Genomic DNA, 20,561 nt, shown 5'->3' with positions numbered 1-20,561 from the left:
GAAAAGAGTCTCATAATTAAACTTTCAATCATTTATCTCAGCACCATGAAACACACACATACACACATAAGCACACACACACACACACACTCTCTTCCACACACACACATGTGAAGACGGTGAGTAAACAAAAATATCTAATTTTTTTCTTCTGTTTCCTGCGCCCTTTAAAAGACACTATTTGAACCTGTGGCCCTACAAAACTAGAGAATCATGAACAAGAATGTGATTATGCAACTACTAAATTATAGGGTCTTACATATGTGAGGAATATATTTTTTCAGGTTTGGAAGAATGTATATCATTGTAATGTATTATCCTGAATTCAGCAAGTTAACACTGGACTCAGAAACCAGTAATTCTAAAATCCAGACTACTGTAGCATACAAAAGACTATATAAATGCTATATATTTTTTCTTATATCCTCTCATTTTTCCTACATCATCAAAAATCATAGATAGAAGCATTGGTGGTTCAGTTGTAGAATTCTCACCTCCTAAAAAATCACAGATAAAAAATTTTCTGCTTCTCCAGTTTTCCTTATTTGTGGCCATATCCTTTTTCAATCTCCCCTCCACACAAACCTTCCTCTTATGAAGGAATCATTCCTTAAGTAGAAAGGATTTTAGGATGCCCTGAGGGTGTCTAGAAACATCTGGCCCATTTCTATTTCTACCTAGGCTTTCTATCTTAACAATTAAAGAAGAAAAAAAAAAAAAAAAAAGAAGGCAAAGGGTAGAGCTATTGGCACAAGTTTAATGATGTTATAAAGGTAATATTTAAGGCTAGAAAATAAGGAAAAATAAAAGAGAAAAATAAACACAAACAAACAACAAAACAGTATAGGCATATTTCTCAAAGAGAGTAAATTTTGTAGAACTGGCTGGCCTTTTATCCATTTGTTACATTTTACTTTCTTGACATGGTAGTTTTGGGTAAAATACTCCCCTAAAAGCACTATCATCTACTGAAATGGTACTTTGTGTTCATAGTGGCAAAGTAACTGATTATATATATATAAAGTTAGGAAAAGTGTAACAGCATGGTATAAAAGAAAAAATGAGTTTTGAAATTATAAAGACTGGATTCAAATACCTGTCCTGCCACTAAGTAGTGATATGACCTTGAACAATTTACAAAACCTCCAAGGGCTTAGTTTTTGCATCTATGAAATGGAAACTAAAATGTGACCTCATAGAGTTACTGTAAAAGTCAGTAATGGTTTCTTTGCAGTACAGAGTAGACATTCAACATTTGGTAGCTTTTACTTATTAAAAGTGCTATCTTCCATTATGATTGATTAAATTGACTCCATCAAAAATGTATCATCAGGAGATCAAAACTTTTTACTTATCTAACTTTGAATGAAAAAAAAAAAATTCCATCAGCCTGATGACTTATTGCTTAGAAAGTCATACAAAAAATATACATCTCAAACTCTGCAATGTTCTTTGATGCTATGGCATCATGAGGATCAGAAGATAAGTTGAGAGGATTCCTTGAATTTAGTAAAAAACAAAAAATAATCCTAGAAAGAGGAATAGAAGGAAAGAGCCAGCTGAAGTTGAAATAAACTGATATAGCAAGAAATGATCAAAGAAATCAGATGATGGTCTTTTTACAGACAAGGCCACGAGCTTCTAAAGTTAGCCAATGTGACATGCCACAAAATCTAGGCAAAACAACCCCAGTGTTGGCCTAAATTTTATCCCTCTAAGTTAAAAAAAAGAGGGGGGGAGGGACTTTATATTTTATATTACCATAGATATCAAAACAAAACAAGTTAATAAATAATCATTTATTAAATTCAAGTTGAAGAAAAGATAATTAAATGCCGTACTCCATGCAGTTTTCAGTGTGGCTGTTGACACTATGATCTCTGAATGACAATACCTGAAACGGTATAGTACAGCCTTTTTACCATAGAAAATGGGTCTAAATATGCCCATTCTCAAGGATTTTTTGTATAAAATACAGGGAAAAAAAGAGGGAGATGAATTTGAGGGTAATAATTTGCCTTATAAAAAGATATTTCACTTTATAAAACATCTCATCACCAGTAGCCTTTCAATAGCAATTTAAAAACCATTAGAAAACATTACCATTTAGAAAACATTACAGACAGTGTAATTCTTATTTTGTCAAAGGTTAGCTTGAACAACCAGTCAGAAGTAAAGGTCTCATAGACAGAAACCTGTCTGTCAATAAACAGGATGCAGGATCCAAGTCCTAGGTATGACACAGGTCATAGGCAAGAAGCAGGTTTCACATAGGAGGCACATACACAATTATAGCAAATATAAACCCATAATTCTCCCAGAGTGCCCAAGAGTAGAAAAGGAAAAGTTTAAGTTAAAAGAGAGGCCTGCCTAGAAAAGGTAAATGCTCTAGATGTGAATACTGGCACTTCCCGGGATGAATGACCATAAACTCAGCAGTTCTCCAGCTTTCTTAGCAGGGAGAAATGCTAACCAACGACCTCTACAGATGGCAAAGCCAGCATGTGAATTAAATGTGTGTCAACAGATTAATCCCTTTGATTTACACATCCCACCTGTTAGCCAAGTGAAAAATGAAGCTATACATTTCATCTTTCTTTTCTCCTTTCTTTCTATCTTTCTTTCTTCTGGCAGTCTAGTCCATAAATCAATTATCTATGGATATGGGTAAGTGCTGTCAGAGACAAAGTTATAGCATTTCATATTTGCCGGACAAAAAAAAAAAAAGATAAATTTTACATTTTTTAACTACTCCTGTCAAGGAAGAGGATTAAACAGGAAAGAAAAGCCACCAAAATTAGCAGGCCCTTCAACCATACTAAAATATAAAACTAGAACTATTCACTACTTAGGACATGTAAACTTATAAGTCCATGACAGGAATAAAAGCAAAACCTGCATGTGGTCATAGAAAATACAAAATGTAACTAGGAAATTACAAACAATAACCAAGAATATGAAATATGCCTATATTAGCAGAAAGAAAATAAATGGAATAGGAATAAATTTGCAAATAATAAAATAGGAATCAGAAGGCCAGGGGCAATAATTTCCTATTTTCAATGGAAATAAGCTAAGAAAAATATCAAGAGATGAATTGCCATTGTCCAGGAATAGAAAATCTTATTTGAATAAGCTAAGAAATTATTTACCCAAAGGAATATTCCATTGAATGAAAAAGTTAATCAGAAAATCTTCAATGTACAGTGGAAGAACTATGTTTAAACACCTCTCTAGTCATTTTTCCCATGAAGAAGAAATGAGGTTGTGTGTTGAGACAGCCTGGAGCCTCAGATAAGCAGCCTGACGCTGCCAATAATATTCTGCAGCACCTTTGGCAGCATCCATCGTTATTCCTCCATCTTCACTTCATAGCTCCATAAGTAAGAGGAAAGTCCGGGGCCCAGAAGTACATCTGGGGTTGAGTTTCCATATCATTCTCTGAATGAGAAAGAATATTTACCAGAATGACTGCAGGGACTTTTTCTGGCTTGTTCACTCCTCTATCCTGAGCACTTAGAACAGGGCCTTACACAGTAAGCTCTCTATAAACATTTATTTCATTTATGTAGAATGAATAAATAATATATTTCTAGATCCTTTCTATTGCAATTTAAGGCCATTTCTTCAAGTTCCGTTCTTGTAAAGTCCCTGATGACAACAGAGAATGACTCTTTGTAATTCTACACAAAGCAACCCTCCAAAATTTTAAGACTCCCATTAAGTTGCCCTAAGCCTCCATTCACATTGCCTACCAGTTTCTCTTTTTTCTACTACCTACAAATGTAACACTTAGGAAGCACTTCATATAATATTTAAATGATATTTAACATCCGGAGTGCTTTTCATCTTTAGAGCTTCTTGAAAATAAAGTTAATTTAATAAGAAGATTGCAGTGAAAGAACATGCTCTTATCTAAAGCACCACAACGTGAATAACAAGGATAAAGTAATTGGACAAGTATATACCTTCATATGTAAATATAATTTCTTAAGTGTGCTCTACACTGAAAAACACTGTTTAAATGCCAAATTTTAACAGAGAAAGCTCAATATACCATTTCCCTTTTGTGTAGAAGCAACCGAGGAAGTTCCTCAAACTGAAAGGAAGTGGGCAACTCCATTTGCAACTGGCTCAACGTTCATGATAAAGAAAGGACACACAGAAATCTGGGTTCTGGAATCTAAATTCATATTTGTATATGAATTCCAAGGGAGTTTCACTTAATATGTTCTCAAGGTCATACTAAAAGTTTTGGTTAATGACTTTACTAAAGCTGCCAACTAGATGTATTTTAAAGCATATTAAATTCACGCTCTGCTAGGGGCAGGGAGGGAGAGAATGAAGAGAAGGGTGATTCTACTTCCAAGCATCATTGTTCAGGCTGATGACTAGAGCATGAGACAATCTCAGAATACATAGGTACCTCTGCGATGGGTTAGGTACTTGAATTAATTACCCTTACCTTAAACCACACACGTTTATTGTTTAAATACTTTTAAATAAAATGAATTCTTCCAGTTATTTCTTCCATTTTGTTTTGTTTATTTTGTTTTGTTTTGTAAAAGTGATCTGACATGCAAGGCAAAAAAAATGATGTGATATGCAAACCCACATAAATGTCCACAAATGCAATTATTGTCATAAAGTTGACTGCGTATATAGAAATCTTGATAACAACAAGAATATCTACCATTTCTTTTGCATGTGTTATCAGTTAGTTCTTGCTATGTCACAAACCAGCCTAAAACATAGTAGTTTAAAACAACCACCAATTTCTTTAATGAGTCTAAATAGATTCTGTAGTGTCAGCTGGGAAGTCCCATCAAGCTGGGCCCAGGTCAGCTGATCTCAGTTGGATTCACTCATACATCTGGTGAATGGGAAAGAGACTGGCTGGTCGATGACTAGGCTCTACTCTGTGGGATGTCTCATCTTCTCTAGGATATCTCCAAGAATATTTTGATGGTGGCAATAGGAATTCAAGACAGCGAACAGAGCAAACCAGGTCTTAGAGACTTTGGTCAGAAATAGCACCCCTCGGAAGAGTACTCTATGGCAGCGGTCCCCAACCTTTTTGGCACCAGGTACCAGTGCTCCTATGAGGATCTAATGCCTGATGATCTGAGGTGGAGCTGAGGTGCTGGTGCTAGTACTGGGGAGCGGCTGCAAATACAGATGAAGCTTCTTCGGCTTGCCTGCCACTCACCTCCTACTGTGCAGCCTGGTTCCTAAAGGCCACAAACAACTTGTACAGGTCCTCTGCCCAGCAGGGGAGGGGTTGGGGACCTGTGTTCTATGGAACAAAGCAAATCTCTCAAGGGATGGGAAATAGATTCCACCTCTTGATGGCAAGCATTGCAAAATGCAACAAAAAATGAAAATTTGGGAAAATATCTACATTTAATCTACCACATATGTCTATTATATGCCAGACACTGTTGTTTGCACATTACATACTTTAAATACATTATTTTAGTTATACTCAAAATAACTCCATGAGATAGGAAAGAGGAAATTAATGCTTAAAGTAAAATCATAACATGCCAAGATCATATAGTTACCCTCCATAAAAATGTAGAAGAACAATCAATTTATACTTTGCTATAAATGCTTTTACACAATCTCTCTTTATAATTTGGACAGTGATAGTGTGTAAAGCAGAGAGTATTCCCATTTTACAAATGCAGGGTGCTTTGCAATGCAGGATGAACTGGTAAAACTTTCTTCTAACTCCAAGACCAATCCTCATTCCTCATCTTGCTGCCTCATGACCCCAAAATTAATGATTTGTAGCATTTCCAAACACCACGGCATCACAGTAAATCCACAAAAATGCACTCAAAAAGGAATACACATATGCTACATCTCAAAAGTAGCTGGTTTTTCTGAAAGTAATCCAAAAAAGACCATTAGATTAAAAATCTTAATGCCAAATGCCATCTGGCATCTGGGAATTTTTTTAAATGACAGACAGGTTGTACGTTCACGTTCTTCAGCACAAACCAAACTTTCCAGACAGGTTAATCATCTTTTTTCCGTCCTCTTTACACAGCCACGTTCTGCCAATAAGCTCCCATTTGACTTTACAAAAGTTATTTCTCACATCCCATTTTCCTCATTTATATAATTAGGAGCTTCAACTGTATGGCTTTTCAGAATCCTTATATGAACTATTCTCAGACTACATACAGGTAACCAAACCTATAAAAACTGAGAAATTAATTCTTGTTATTTTTAGCAATTTGATATAAATTACTATTGAGCTATATAAATCTGTGTTTTTTTCTCCAATTTTACAATTCACCTAACAGTGCTGCAATTTCTGTCTCTCTGTCTCTGTCTCTCCCCCCGCCCCTATATACACACACATAAATACACAGCTAAGGATACTGGATTTTCATTTTATTATTTTAAGTGACCCACAAAGGCGTCTATATGGTAAGGTGAAATGGTTAGGGTCACATAGTTAGAACCAAGGCTTGTCCCCATCATTGCCAAACCTGAAAATTTACAACTAATATTCTGTGAAAATTAATAAACAGAAACCTCATTTAAAATGCATTTGGGAGGCAAGAAGAGAAAACTCTCATGTACTTGTCAGTTACCGCACACTACTGATGCCAACAGAAGAAGACAATACCTTGCATGTCAGACAGAAAGTAGCCCTAATTTACTATCTCATCAGGAGAAAGCAAAGATTTCTTTTTGCCCAGTAAGAGATCAGCTAATGAGAGACTGCCATAAGTCAGCCAATGAGAAGTCATTATACTTTGAACTTTCAGTTTCCTCCAATGGACTCTTCATGCAAAACTTAAGTCCATAAAAGAATGTTTCTTTGTTCTTCTGGAGTTGCCTGTGGTTCACCATTAGACTGCATATCTCTCAAACTACAATTCTTTGTTTTTCCTAAATAAACTCATTTTGCTGGAGAAATATTCAGCTGTCTATTTGCTTAAGGTCAACATTATAAAATGAAATGAAAATAATCCGCTAAAACAGTAGGGAAATGCTGTATCCCCAGCCATCAGAATGTCACTTCCAAAATAACCAAAAAGAACTGCATTGGACACCTAAATAGTCTATAATCAGTATGATTAACACTTAATATCTCAGAAAAAACAACAAGATAAAAGTAAAATAATAAGCTAAAGCCTACTACCGAAAGGCATGGGTTCTAGACTAAGTTTGCATCCTGGCTCCACCACTTTCTGGGCAATGCTTCATTTATCACATAGGGATGCTAACAATGCCTACTGAATATAGCCGTTTTGAGAATTAACTGAGATAAGGCATACAGCATAACACTTGACGCTCAAGAAAAACAATAACAATCGCATATTCTTATGTATAACAATGATAATAAAATTACACTTAGCAATTTTAAAAGATTTTCACATAGACTCCCTCATTTAGTTTTTACATACACATACGAATTTCAGTAATATGTAGATGAATCATTATATATCACCTGGAGTTTCAATGAGTTGAACTCTTTGCACAAATTCACAAAGCTGGCAAAGAAGCAGAGCTGAAATTTGAACCAAAATCTTCTACATCCAGGTCCAGTACTCTTCCTGCTATACCACAGCCTCACCATAAAATGTTCTATCACAATCATTCCACTTGCATAAGCATTACATATAGGACAATTAAATTTTAAATTACATCTTCAAAAATAAATCCATAAGTATGTGTTGGTCTGCTAGAGAATAGAGCAAAGACAACTATAAATCAAATTCCTATAAAGAGAATCCTCTTTTTGCATTTTATTATAAAAAAAAAAAACAAGAATACAATTTAACCTAACCCCTATTGATAAAATCGAAATCTAGAATCTTATATTTTAATAGTGCTTTAACTTCTAAGAGTTCTACATAGAGTCGTCTCTAGATTGCTCACTATTATTCTTTCAATCTTGTTTTCATCCAGTTAATGAAAATATCTAAAGCTCCAAATTAAAAATATGATAAAACTTAGCTGCTCTTCTTCAGCATTTGCCAATGTTAATGTAATTTTAAAAAATACAGGTTGAAATTATAACTCTGCATCTTATTATTAGGTGCTATCATTGGAAAACATATAAAGTCTATTTCCTATAAAAGTAAAAAATCTGGTGTAAATATAGATATAGAGATATAGAGATATAGAAATATAGATATATATCAATCCTATCACATCTGCTGTGTAAATGTAACATCGAATATCTAACATAGTTTGAAAATGGAAAGTTAAATTTCAACTTTTTAAAAAGAGCATTAAACTTCATCAGTTTTACTGTGAACTTCATAATTTAAGGATGTTTAAAAATGAATCTTTAAAAATATTTTTTCTTTGTTAAAGAGCAGTCAGTGTTGAATCATACTCTAGTGGTTGTTACCACAGAACAGATTAAAAAGTCATCAGACTGATGGCTGATCTAACTAGAATAAAGTGCACAAAATATGATTATAATAATTAAACATATTTTAATTGCTAGTAATTACTATGAATTACTGAAAAAGTTAATTATAACAAAATTTGAGTAAATTTACTTGTTTGTACCCATTTCTATTCAATAACTTAGCAATAAAGTAGATCCCAAAACATTCTTATGGTTCAAAAACACTAACATATATTTTTTAAATAGTTTAAGAAAATAATGTAATATTATTCATTTATCTATTCTCAATGGTTTTCTGAAAAATGACTCTTTTATAGGTCATACGATTAAAATTAGTAGAAAGTGCTGTGAGATAAATTAACATAAAAAATGCCAACATCGTAATTAGACAAATTTTATGCTAATATCATATAATCCAAACACAATAAAACCAAAACCTGTGTAGGGCAAGCAACAGGATCCTATATCATAAAAGTTGTGTTTAAAAAATTATATTTGCCTTGTTCAAATTTTCCATATTAATGTTTTCATATTATTAAAAATTATAATTAAAATTATAAAGTTTCGTAGCATTCAAAAATGTGTGTTAATTAATTGATATGGCATTGTCTCTAATTTTAATAATTCTGTAGTTTTCTAAATAGTTCTTTCCAGAAAAAGTCATAGAGGTTTATTGGTCTAAGACAAAGAGACTAAGTAAAGGGCAGATCAACATCGAAGAGAAGAAATTGTTATATGATCTCTAAAATGGAGGGTAGCTAATATTTACTGAATGTTGACTTGGAACAATTAGATATTCAAAAAGAATGGCTCTAAATGTTTGTAAACATTAAATGCATAAAAATCCCTTAGGCTACTTTGAGAGAGAGGTACCTACCACACATTTGCCACCATTACGTACATTCAAATCCCATTGGCCCACAGTCTCAGAGTCATGAGTCAAAAAGTCGGATATAATTTAAGCAAGACGCTCCATTAACAAGTAGGAACAAAATATACAATATTAATATAGATCTTCAAATAAGTGCATTCAATTTGTTAGATGCATTTAAATGCATTATTGTTAAGACTTTGGTATACAGGAGAAAAATATGAAGGCAAGCCATGTAGCTTAAGAATTTCTAATGTTATTCAAAGGTTATTCAAATGTATGGTATTCATACATTTCATTTCCAGATAAATTATTAATAAAAAGGAAATTGATCTATATTTTCAATTTCTTATTCAATTTTAGATATGTTTCTATTATGATAGGTTTTCTGTTGTTTTTTCATTTGTTTCTGGTAGCAATGACTTTAAGGAACCATTCCTGCTCACTTTCAACTTGGTTTTGTTGATCCCAGTGTTAATTATCATTATCATTCTTATTGTTTTCCATCTGGCAGTTCAGCTTCAGGGTCCCCAAACCACTTGAGCTGCTTAGAACACAAAGAAAACATTCTGAGGATGCTTCACTGCCTAATTTCTCTGTGTTGTTAACCCCACAATCAAGATGACAAACCCAGAAATCAGTATTATAATATAATTCTAATGGATGTTCCACTAACGAGTTCTTTATTTAACACTTCTGAAGCATTCAGACACTGTTCCTAGCCAGGAATATAAAGACTGAGTAAGATTAAACAGTAGCAGTAAATAATGTTAACTTACAATTATGTTTTAAACAGTCTTTCTTATAAACACTACCACATTTGCTTTCTGTAGACTTTTTCAAATTTTCTTACTATTGAGTTCATCTTTAAATTCAGCTAATTTAAATCCAGCTAATTTGATTCTCCCACTAAAATAGAAGCAACACTAATGTATAATAGTCTATAGCATCTGTTAGATAGGAAATTGATCACTTTTCTTGGCTTAATTACCAATATACTATCTGTGATGAAGTCACCTGCACTCTTCAACCTCTTCTCAACAGTAAGTTCAATGTTATATAGTTCAGCAGCATTTATATTGGAGTTTATTTATAATATAAATTTATTTGTAATGCAAATTCTGTATAGGGTTTCAGTTTAATGACTTGAACTAGATATCCTTCTTAAATGTTCATCCAATTAATTTATACATGGTTTTAGGGCTGGTTCTATCATTTCTAAAAATCCTTTTGACTGGCTAATAAATATAAAGGGAAATGTGAAGATAGCTTGTAGTATAAATTATGTATTGTTCTAAAAGTATTCCACAAAAGGAAGCATTTTTGAAAACCAAAAAACTGCACTTGTATTCCTTTTTTAATAATCTCTGTTCAACTGTATATATTTTTTCAATAATCTCCTTTATTAAAATGGAGATTCATTTCTACAGAAGTAATGTTAGTCCTAAAATGTAATAGACATAATGTAGAAAAACAACTGATATTTTTATACACAGAGAAAAATACTTTTCTAATGAAGTATTATTAACTTATTTTTCTCAAATTGTTGGGAGAAAGAACAACTCGTTGGCAATACAACAGCTCATAAAGGTCTTTTTGCTCTGAATATATAGAGACTGCATATGGTTAATTTGTCTCAATTCAACTAAGCAGCAATAAGACATTTATATTTGATGCTGCTTTGATTTTCTCCACCTGACACTCCTTCTCTGCTATAGACCCAGAAAAGGGTATGAGTTTTATGAAACTCCTTCTGTCTGGCTGCGGTCAGGGCATAGGCCTCTGGTTCTGCAGTTTGTTCACTTCACAAAGAATGTTGATTGCAGGGATGAGTGAGGGCTGAAATCTAGTTCACACTCCGCTTGCCAAACTGTGTGCCCTGTGGCAGGACTAACAGATTCAATGCCATGGTCCACTGCATGTAGACTTATTCTGGTATCCAGTGCCCTCTGTAGTCCACCAGAACCAGGACCTCCTCCCCATTCTCAATGGAAGAAGTACAACCTATTTTTAATGAAGCTTTCTCTCTTTTCTCTGCTATCCCAGAAAACTTCAGACTTTGGTCTTTGACTTTTTTCATGGAAAGATCTTTTTGTGGAAAGATCTACACTCTCCAAGGAATGAAGATCAAATTATCTCAGCACGTACGTTCCCCACACCAAATCTGCTCTAATAACAAGGAAGCAAAAAGTTTCCTGAGTGGTTTTGTAACACAGAAGATTAGGACGTGGGTGTCCCCTTTGAAAATTCAAATCTCTCTGGAGCAATTCTGTATATCCTTTACCCAGATTTCCTCGATGGTAACATCTAGCCAGACTGTATTACAAGATCATTACCAAAACATTGACATTGAAACAATTCACTTTGGATAACATTCAAAGTTTTCCAGTATTACTTGTACTTATTTGTGAGTATACGTGTATTTAGTTCTATACAATTTTATACCATGAGTAAGTTCGTATATCTACCACTACAACTCAGTGCAAAACAGCTCCAACACCACAGGAAATGCTCGTGTTGCCTTTTTATAACTATATGCACCTCCACCCCTGGCCCCAAATCTGGAAACCATTAATCTGTTTCCATTTCTATAATTTTGTCATTTCAAAAATATATATATGAAGCCATACGGTATATAACCTTTTGGAATGGCCATTTTTATTCAGTATAATTTTCTGAAAATTAATATAAATTATTACATATATCAATAGATCATTCCTTTTATTACTGAATTGTAGTCCATGGTATGGATACCACAGTCTGTTTAACTAACAACCTACTGAAGAACTTCAGAGTATTTCTAGTTTGGGGCTATGATGAATAAATTTGCTATGAACATTTGTGTACTGATTTTTATGTGAATATATGTTTTCATTTCACTGTGATAAATGTCCAGTAATGCAATTCTGGATGGTATATTAAAAATATGTTTAATTTTATAAGAAAATGCTAAACTATCTTCCAGAGTAACCATATTATTTTACATTCCCAAAAGCAAAGTATGAGTGATCCAATTCCTCAGCCTTTTGGCCAGCATTTCACGTTATTTTACACAGTCTGATAGTTGTGTACCAATACCTCAGTGAGTTTTTAATTTTTATATCTTTAATGACTAATGATGTTGAATATCTTTTCATGTGTTTTTAACATCTGTATATACTTGCAGGAATGTGTCTTCATATCTTTTGCTCATTTTCTAACTGAATTGTTTATATTTTTATGGTTGAGCTTTGAGAATTGTTATATATTTTAGAACTAGAAATTTGTCAGATATATGGCTTGTAAGTACTTTCTTCTAGTCTGTAACTTTCTTTTTCATCCTCTTCACATGGGCTTTTGCAGAGCAAAAGATTTTAATTTTGATTAGGTCCAATATATCATTTTTTTTTCCTTTTTTTATGGATTATACTTTATGTCAAGTCTAAGAACTCTTTGCCTAGCACTAAGCTAGGCATAAAAATTTTCTTCTAATTTTTTCTCTCAAAGTTATATAGTTTGATGTTTTAGATTTAAATCAGCTTCCAGTTTGAGTTAACTTTTGCATGAGATGATAGGTTTATATTTTGGCTATGAATGTTCAATTGTTCCAGCACACATATAATTTTGAATTCATTATTCAGAGTTTTTATTTATTTATTGAGTGGTCACATTTGGACTTAGTCAAAGAAAAGCAGGTTTATGCCCACATTAAAGCAACTGTTACCTATATAACCAGGCTTGATAACTTAGAAGGGTAAGAGAAAGCACACAAATTACATTGGCTCCTTTGGGCTTTTAAGAGTCTTATGACTAAATTCCTTCCAATCAAGAAAATGTTGTCTAGCATCAATTATAAATGCTTTCCACCAAAAAACTTACTAATTTCATAAAGGACTTGATTTTCTTCTGTCCCTCCCTTGTTCCTAGAATATATTTATTTGACCAATAAGCACTTCCTTTTATATTTCTTATATATAAGGAGATGTCTATAATATCATGGAATATTTTATTATAGACTAAAGAAATATTCTTATTATTTCTTCATATCTCTATCTTATCCATTAAATTTAACATATCCATTCATTATATTTAACCCATGCTACTTGAGGCTTTTTAAAGGTAAAAGGAAATGCTAAAACCAACAAATAAAAAATCATGTTTTTTTTTCTTAACACTTTGCAAAACTGTTGCTGAAAATCTTTCCCAGGTGTTTAACAAAAATTGAACACACTCTTAAGTGTGCTAAGACTTAGGCATGCAAAATAAGTCTATAATGTCTTTGCCCTAAAGAAGCCCACAGTCTAATTTGAGATAAAAGATTAACCCAAATTAACTAATTAAAAAGTAATACAAAGGCTATGAAAGTGTATACAGGTAATTAAGGTCTAATGTGTAGTATGCATAAAATTTTCTAGATGACAGAAAACAAATGCCGGGTTTTCTGGGCTGGGGCAGAGAAGACTGAAAGGGGTCATAAGTAATAGAAAATATTTCAGGATGAATTAATGTGTTCATCAGGTTTCACGGTACAATCTTACTCACACTTGTTCATTATTATCCCATTTAGTAATTCACTCTTCTACCCACTACTAGGAGCTATGTATGGGGCATACTCAGTTGCAATTGGGAATACAAATACCTCCCTCACTCCCTTCCACCCTCCCTCCCTCCTTCCACTTCCCTTCTCCCTCTCCCTCTTCATCTCTCTCTTACTTCCTCTCCCTCTCTCTCTTTCTATTCCCAGCTTCCAAGTCTATTTAACCACATTTAATCTGTTTTGATAGATGTAGCCAAAAGTTTAGGCTGTAGACTGAAGTGATAGAAATTTACAAGGCCACCAGATGGTGGCAGTGTCCAGTTCCGACATTAAATCATCTGTATATAATATGACACACTCTACAAATATTGCAAAGAAACATATGGTGCTCAGAAACATGTAGCTTAAATTGCTAACATTCTTTGGAAAACTGCAACTTAAAAATTGTATAATTATTAGTCAGACAATAGCCCAAGCTGGACTAGAGTGTGGAAATGTTCCTTTCTTAATTTATCCAAAATCTTATACATCTCGAACTCTTCACTGTTAATTATAGTATCCCCAAAGACAGTAGATAACAGTCCAAAAATATCTTCTATGAAAATTTCTACTTCTCTTCATCAATTTGGCTTAGATCTTTAAAATGTGATAATATACTTGTCTCATGAAGGACTATGAGTCAGAAGATTAATAATAGATAAAATAATAATAATATTTACTTGAAAAATTATAATGGTACTTATTTGAAGTTTGTTTCCTAACTAAAATGATATAATGACCCGCTTCAGGATAACAAAATGCAACATCTTTCATGGTTTCATTAAGTTTAAATTTTTCATAAAATTTAAAATTTCATAGTTACATTGAATAATGTTATTAATGTAAAATGTGCATTATGCTTTTGTAGAGTTTCACTGTCATTCCCTCTTCAAACCCCAGAGTATCTCATATTACTTATGACATAAGTAATCAGTCTGAAAGATTGATTCTCTAACTGTTTTAGCCAAAGTAATCTTTTGAAATAAATGTGTAATGACTGATAGCATCAGTATTAATATAAGTCCTCCTCTAATGGCAAGAATAAATACATCTTTCTTAAATCTCTTCAGGAAGTTCCACTTAGCGATACTTGTGGAAAACCCAAATAGTGTTAATGAGCGGTGAGTGAATTTACACTATTTATGCATAGCAACATATTGATTTTAACAGCAACAGCAAAAAAGAAAATTGCCAGAGCTTCCCATAAATCATTTTTGTGATTCTTCCAGAGAGGCCATGACTCTGCGGTTACAGGCAAATGTGTTTTTAATTCAATTTATGAATGGCTTTAAAAATACTGAATGACACACACTATGCTCTAACATTAATCTTCCAGAACACACCCTACCACAATAGTCTTATAATGGGATGTTAAACAAGACATTTTCCATGTGGGTTTCACTTAAGACCACAAAGCCAAGAACGAAACAACAGCTGACAAGTAACTCCCACACTTTAAATGGGGATGCTAGGTCATCTACGCAGAACTTGCAAAAGAAACTCTCAAAAACCAGTTTTGTGAATGAATTTCCCTTGAAGTTTAGTGGTCAAAAGAGTAGAAGAAAAAACTTTTTTCAGTTGTTGTGCTATAATTCCACCACCATCTACTCACCTCAAACCTTAAAGAAACTTTAAGGAAACCACTTCAAAAGATTGAAATGTTTACATTGATTCTTAGGAGATACAATAGCTACTGTCTGATATGCATCTAAGAACATGCTATTCTAAGACCATTGTTGTAGGGTATTTTTCAGAGGATTATTTGAGCATAGTTTGTGTCATTCAATACTTTTAAGCCATTCATCAATTGAATTAAAAGTGAAAGGCTATAGTTCCAAACTGGCAAAGGAAAGAGAAGTGCTGGCTACACTTTTTCTGGGAGAGGCAAAATTGTGTAAATGCTTCCAGAAGATCAGAGGTGGGTGACTTAGAAGAAAGAGCTTGCTTAGAGACATTTCAAATCTTTCCCAAGAAGAGTGCACACAGGGATGGGAAAATCCTCTATTAGGAAATAGATTTCCAGATTTCCAAGAACTAAGGGAGCAATATTATGCATCTAGGCAGAAGAAAGTACATTTCATGTGTAATAGAAAATGTAATCAAATCGTCCCATAAATTATCTCTGAGACACCTACATATAATTTTTGTTTCAATAGGTTAGCTTATGTTGTGGTAATAAATAATCTCTTGATTTTAGTAGATTAGTTCTTGCTTCATGTAACATGGTTATTGTGGATGAGGAGTGGACAAAGGTTGACTCTTCTCATTGAAGTTTCAAGGATTCAGGCTGATGGAACAGCCACCATCTCTAAAGCTGTTGACTGCAGTATCAGAAGAAAAAGAAAGATCTTTGGAGACTGTCACACCAACTCAACTTATCAGGGACATTTGTCACTTCTGCTCACAGCCCTTAGTCAGTGCTGATCATATGATCTCAGTCACCCATGGAAAGCCAGAAAGCTCAATTCTACTATGTGTTCAGGATGCACAGAAATTTTTGATGAGTAACATTCATGTCTACCACACATCTCTAAGGTAAAACAAAGAGTCCACCAAGCGCAGAGGAAGCTTATCCAAGGTTACATTCATGTCACTCTAGTTAGAACTCACCTTTACTTCTCCTTTTCTAAGATTCAACCCTGGAGAAACCAGAGGCAGCCTACTAGAACAGGACAAAAAGCAAGGTAGCAATTTGGGGAAATACAAGAGAGGCTGACCAATACTTCTTTTCCCCAGGATGAGTAGCTAACACATACCTGGCCAAAACTGAGGTAGGAGAAAACATTATCACTTAATGAATTATTAAATGGATGGGATATAATAAAAGTGAGACAAATCACATTAGAAGTGATCACAGAATATTTTATTATTTACTAGTAAATAAATAAGATATGAAGTCTATCTGAGATTTTATTTATGAGCAAGGAAAGGATTAGCCTCATTGAGAAGATTGGAATGGAAAGCAGTAGAGGTAAAAGGGATAAATATCTGTTTGCTTAAATAAGAGATGCACATATAAAGGAAAAAAAAAAGGTTTTTACTAGGAGAATGTAGTTTTAGTGCATGGTAATGTGAAAGAAAGTGAAAAAAAAAATCCTAAATATAAACAAAACTACCAAATTACCTTTAGAAAATCAGAGGAAACTATCACGTACTACCGAGAGTATCTCAGAAGCATTTAAGATAAAAAGCTATTACAAAAATGGGGGGAAACTTTAGAAATCAAGCTAAACTACCCTGGAGTTTTTCCCAGATACATGAAACCAAATTAAAGATAAAAATGCTATGAGAATCTAACTTAAGTCAAAAACACCTAGGAAAATGCTCTATCACAGGAAAATGAATGGCAGAAAATCTGATTAGACCCTGTAACATTGGCCAAATAGGAATGCTGGGCAGAGATGAAACACATAATTTATTTTCAACAAACTAGATTTAGGCATAGAGCGATAACCCCTTATACTATCAGAACACATTAACAGTGGATCTCCCAGAAGCAAGCTACCATTAAATCAGTTAACTATTTGCTCTTTGAATTTCTTTTTGTCAAGTGATCTGGAAAGCATCAAATAAGAAAACAGGAGAAAACAGAAATGCAAGTGTTCGAGGTAGTCAAATATTCGAAATAAGAGAAATATTGATTGTTTAATGCAAAGTTGGCTATAATGTCGAGAGGGTAAAAATCGGTGCTTATTCAGAGCCAAGGTGGTTGCTCAACAACCTTTAACCCAACTCTAAATGACTATGTGAAAGTTATACATCTATAAACTGCAATTGTCCAATCTATACTGTTACCTTTGTTTCATAATCTATAATTTTCATATGATATCATAATCTGTAATTTTCATGATATGAAAATTTGAGGAAATTATGTTATAAAAAGGCAATAAAAATTCGATAGGAAAAAAATGTATTTCTTGTTGATCGGTTTTGTTTTTGGTTTTCTGTAAAGACCTTTCATTTGGTTACTAAATTGCTATCATTATTGTGCTTGAGATTATTTTATCAATGGCTTTTAAATATATACTGAAGACAAGAACAACTTCATTTGTATAGGTACTGAGGAAACAAGATTATTTTCACACATTATTGTATTCTCATAAGCTCCATGTAAGGTATGCAGGGCAGAAAAGTGTTATTACACCTATTTTACATTAGAAAACTGGTACTTTATGAGAGTAAGAGATTGCTCAAGATTTAATCATTAGTAGTCAATGGCAGAGTCAGGATTTGAAATCAAATCTTTAAACTTTTAATCACTGCATGCAATCTTCTTCACGAAGTAGAAATTGTATTAACAATGGTTTGGGATATAATTTTAAACTAAGTGTTCTAAAAAATCACATTTCAATTCATTCCAGAAAATATTTAATGAGAACTGACTATATTCTAGAGTATATATTAAAAAACAGTATAAATAAGAGAATTTTTACCCTCAAAGATCACAAGGTTTGGAAAGATATACAAGACAGTGAACAAAAGTAGTAATATATTTTTTTAAAATACATATAACTACAGAAGTTTGCAAAAGTAGAGAGATTGTACTTTGTCCAGGGCTTCTGGAATGGTTTATTGAGAATATGATACAAGGCTAGTTTTTAAAGGATGAATAGAAATTTGCCCAAATAGTTTGGAAAATACTGTTTCAGTTGGAAGGATCTCAGTGTGCAAAAGCAGACAGATGCATAAAAAATGAAATGGTTTTACCAATAAGTACTAGATTATTTTACTTTTAAATACTATTTCCAACATCTCATAACTTAGTATGATTAATTAAACTCATCAGCACTTCATTCTTATAAGGCAATTAGTACACTTGATAACTTTATATTCTTTCTTCTCCCATAAGGAGACCTAAATGGAAAGATGGATGATTATACCCCCAAATGCAAATAACTTCTCCACGGTTTTCTACCATTACTAGTGACAAAACATCTGATTATCATCTATATTTTAAAGCTGTAATTTTAAATCATTAATTTCTACTGAACCAAACTGCATACTCTCCCTTGAACTTTATATTAACATAATCAGTGAACCTTCTTTTCTGAGCCAGATAGTAATGTTTTTAGCTTTATTCGCATCATCTCTCCATAAAATCCATCTATAAATGGATGAACAGGAGCAGAAGCTCCAGATCCAATAGGACAGACATCCAATCCACTTCTTCTCAACAGTCACCCAGACTTAAGTATTTTGCTGGGCCATATAAGCATCTATAAATAAGATGCAGAATTTATGTCATTTCATATTTCACATTAATTTCATCAATCCATTGTACACCTATTTTTAAGTGTAATGAATAAAAAAAAAACTTCACTTTTTAATGGTGATTATAGTTTCTCTGCCAAAGAAGTACTATATTTTATTAAAAGGTTATGTAGTATCCTGTGAGATTCTTGAATATAGAACCAACTATAAATGCTTCTTTCTTATTTTAGCATCTACAAAAATAAGATCACTAACATACGAATATGTTTCTAGCATGCTCTCCAGTTATTTCAATCAAAAATTCCATGGGAAAAATAAAAGGGCAATAGAGTGCCATCAATTTAATTTAGTTAGGTAGAATATGTAAAACAATGAAAAATATCAATGAAGCCAGGTACAGAGACACAAAATAATCTGCTACAGGCTCCAGTGCTTAAGGATATGTTAAACAACTACTTGAAGAAAATATGCTAGAAGGCACATATCCAAGACATGGGTAAATGGAGTAGATGGTTAAGGACACACATGGAAAAGATCCAAGGGAGGGGCATCTGTAATGCATATATCTGCTAGTACCATCTTATCCACACAAGCTAGCTATTTTGAATTGCTTCTTAAACTTTGACACAAAATCAAGCTCTGTTATCAACCTCTACTAGAAATGCAATCACATCAGTGCTCCTAAATTTTGTGTGATTTTGCTGAAGATTTTGAGATCACAGGAAGCAGTGACATTACAAAAAGTACAACATTGTACTTGAAAAATTCCCATCTGCCATCTGTCCTTTCAAGGCTATTCTGGTCTCTGACTACTTAATCCCCTTGCCTCTTATGCAGAACTCAGTCTAATTCCTCTTCTCTCATTTCTTGCGCAATGTAGCTTCCTTCTTTATCAAAGTCTTGGGTGAAAAGGAGCCCCAAGAAGCTCTTTCACTTTGTAAATTATGTATTCCTGTAATAGTGAATAATTTTATAATGTGAATGTTTTAGTTTTGTCATTAGAAAAAAAACAAAGAAAAAATATTAAAAATTACATATGAAGAAAAGGACTTCAATTAGATTAAATAAATGAATAAGGGTATGCCTTAAGCAACTGTGAATCCTTAGCACCTGGGATGATGCATTTGTTCATAGAAGATACTCAACAAATGCTGGATTACGATATGGCAATTACCCCAAGTGAGAAAAGAGTGTAACAATACAAGAAAATTAGTGTTATAGGTAAGTATAGTATATATTCCTTGGAATGTGAATAGATGAGTTAGTGGATATATTTGGTGTGAGAGGTTGGGTGGGGGAGCCCCATGTCCTCACCGAGGAGCAAAAGGGAAGACCTTTAAGGGTAATCTTTGCATCTGGTGAGAATGTGTCATGAATTTTGTTATTGCCAAACTCAGTGCTTTTTAGAAAAGAAAAAAAAAAAAAGGGCCTAAAAGTCATCTGTTCCTTCTTCCACATAAAACCACGAGAACAAAGCCAGCTCCCTGCCAGGGACAGGGCTTCTAGTAATCGAGAATGTGCCTTAAACCTGAATGTTATTG

At 33.4% G+C, this 20,561-nt stretch overlaps 1 protein-coding gene across 6 annotated transcripts in view; it reads right to left on the bottom strand.

The window, feature by feature from the left end:
* The window catches only part of LINGO2 (leucine rich repeat and Ig domain containing 2), a 1,089,314-nt gene that overhangs the window by 1,057,320 nt on the left and 11,433 nt on the right, over positions 1–20,561 (bottom strand). The window lies entirely within an intron of this gene.

This window comes from Pteropus medius, unplaced genomic scaffold (genome assembly GCF_902729225.1).
Source record: "Pteropus medius unplaced genomic scaffold, Ma_sr-lr_union100, whole genome shotgun sequence".
NCBI lineage: Eukaryota > Metazoa > Chordata > Mammalia > Chiroptera > Pteropodidae > Pteropus > Pteropus medius.
The sequence above is the reverse complement of the archived record's forward strand: the minus strand, read 5'-3'. Positions and strand labels throughout refer to the sequence as shown.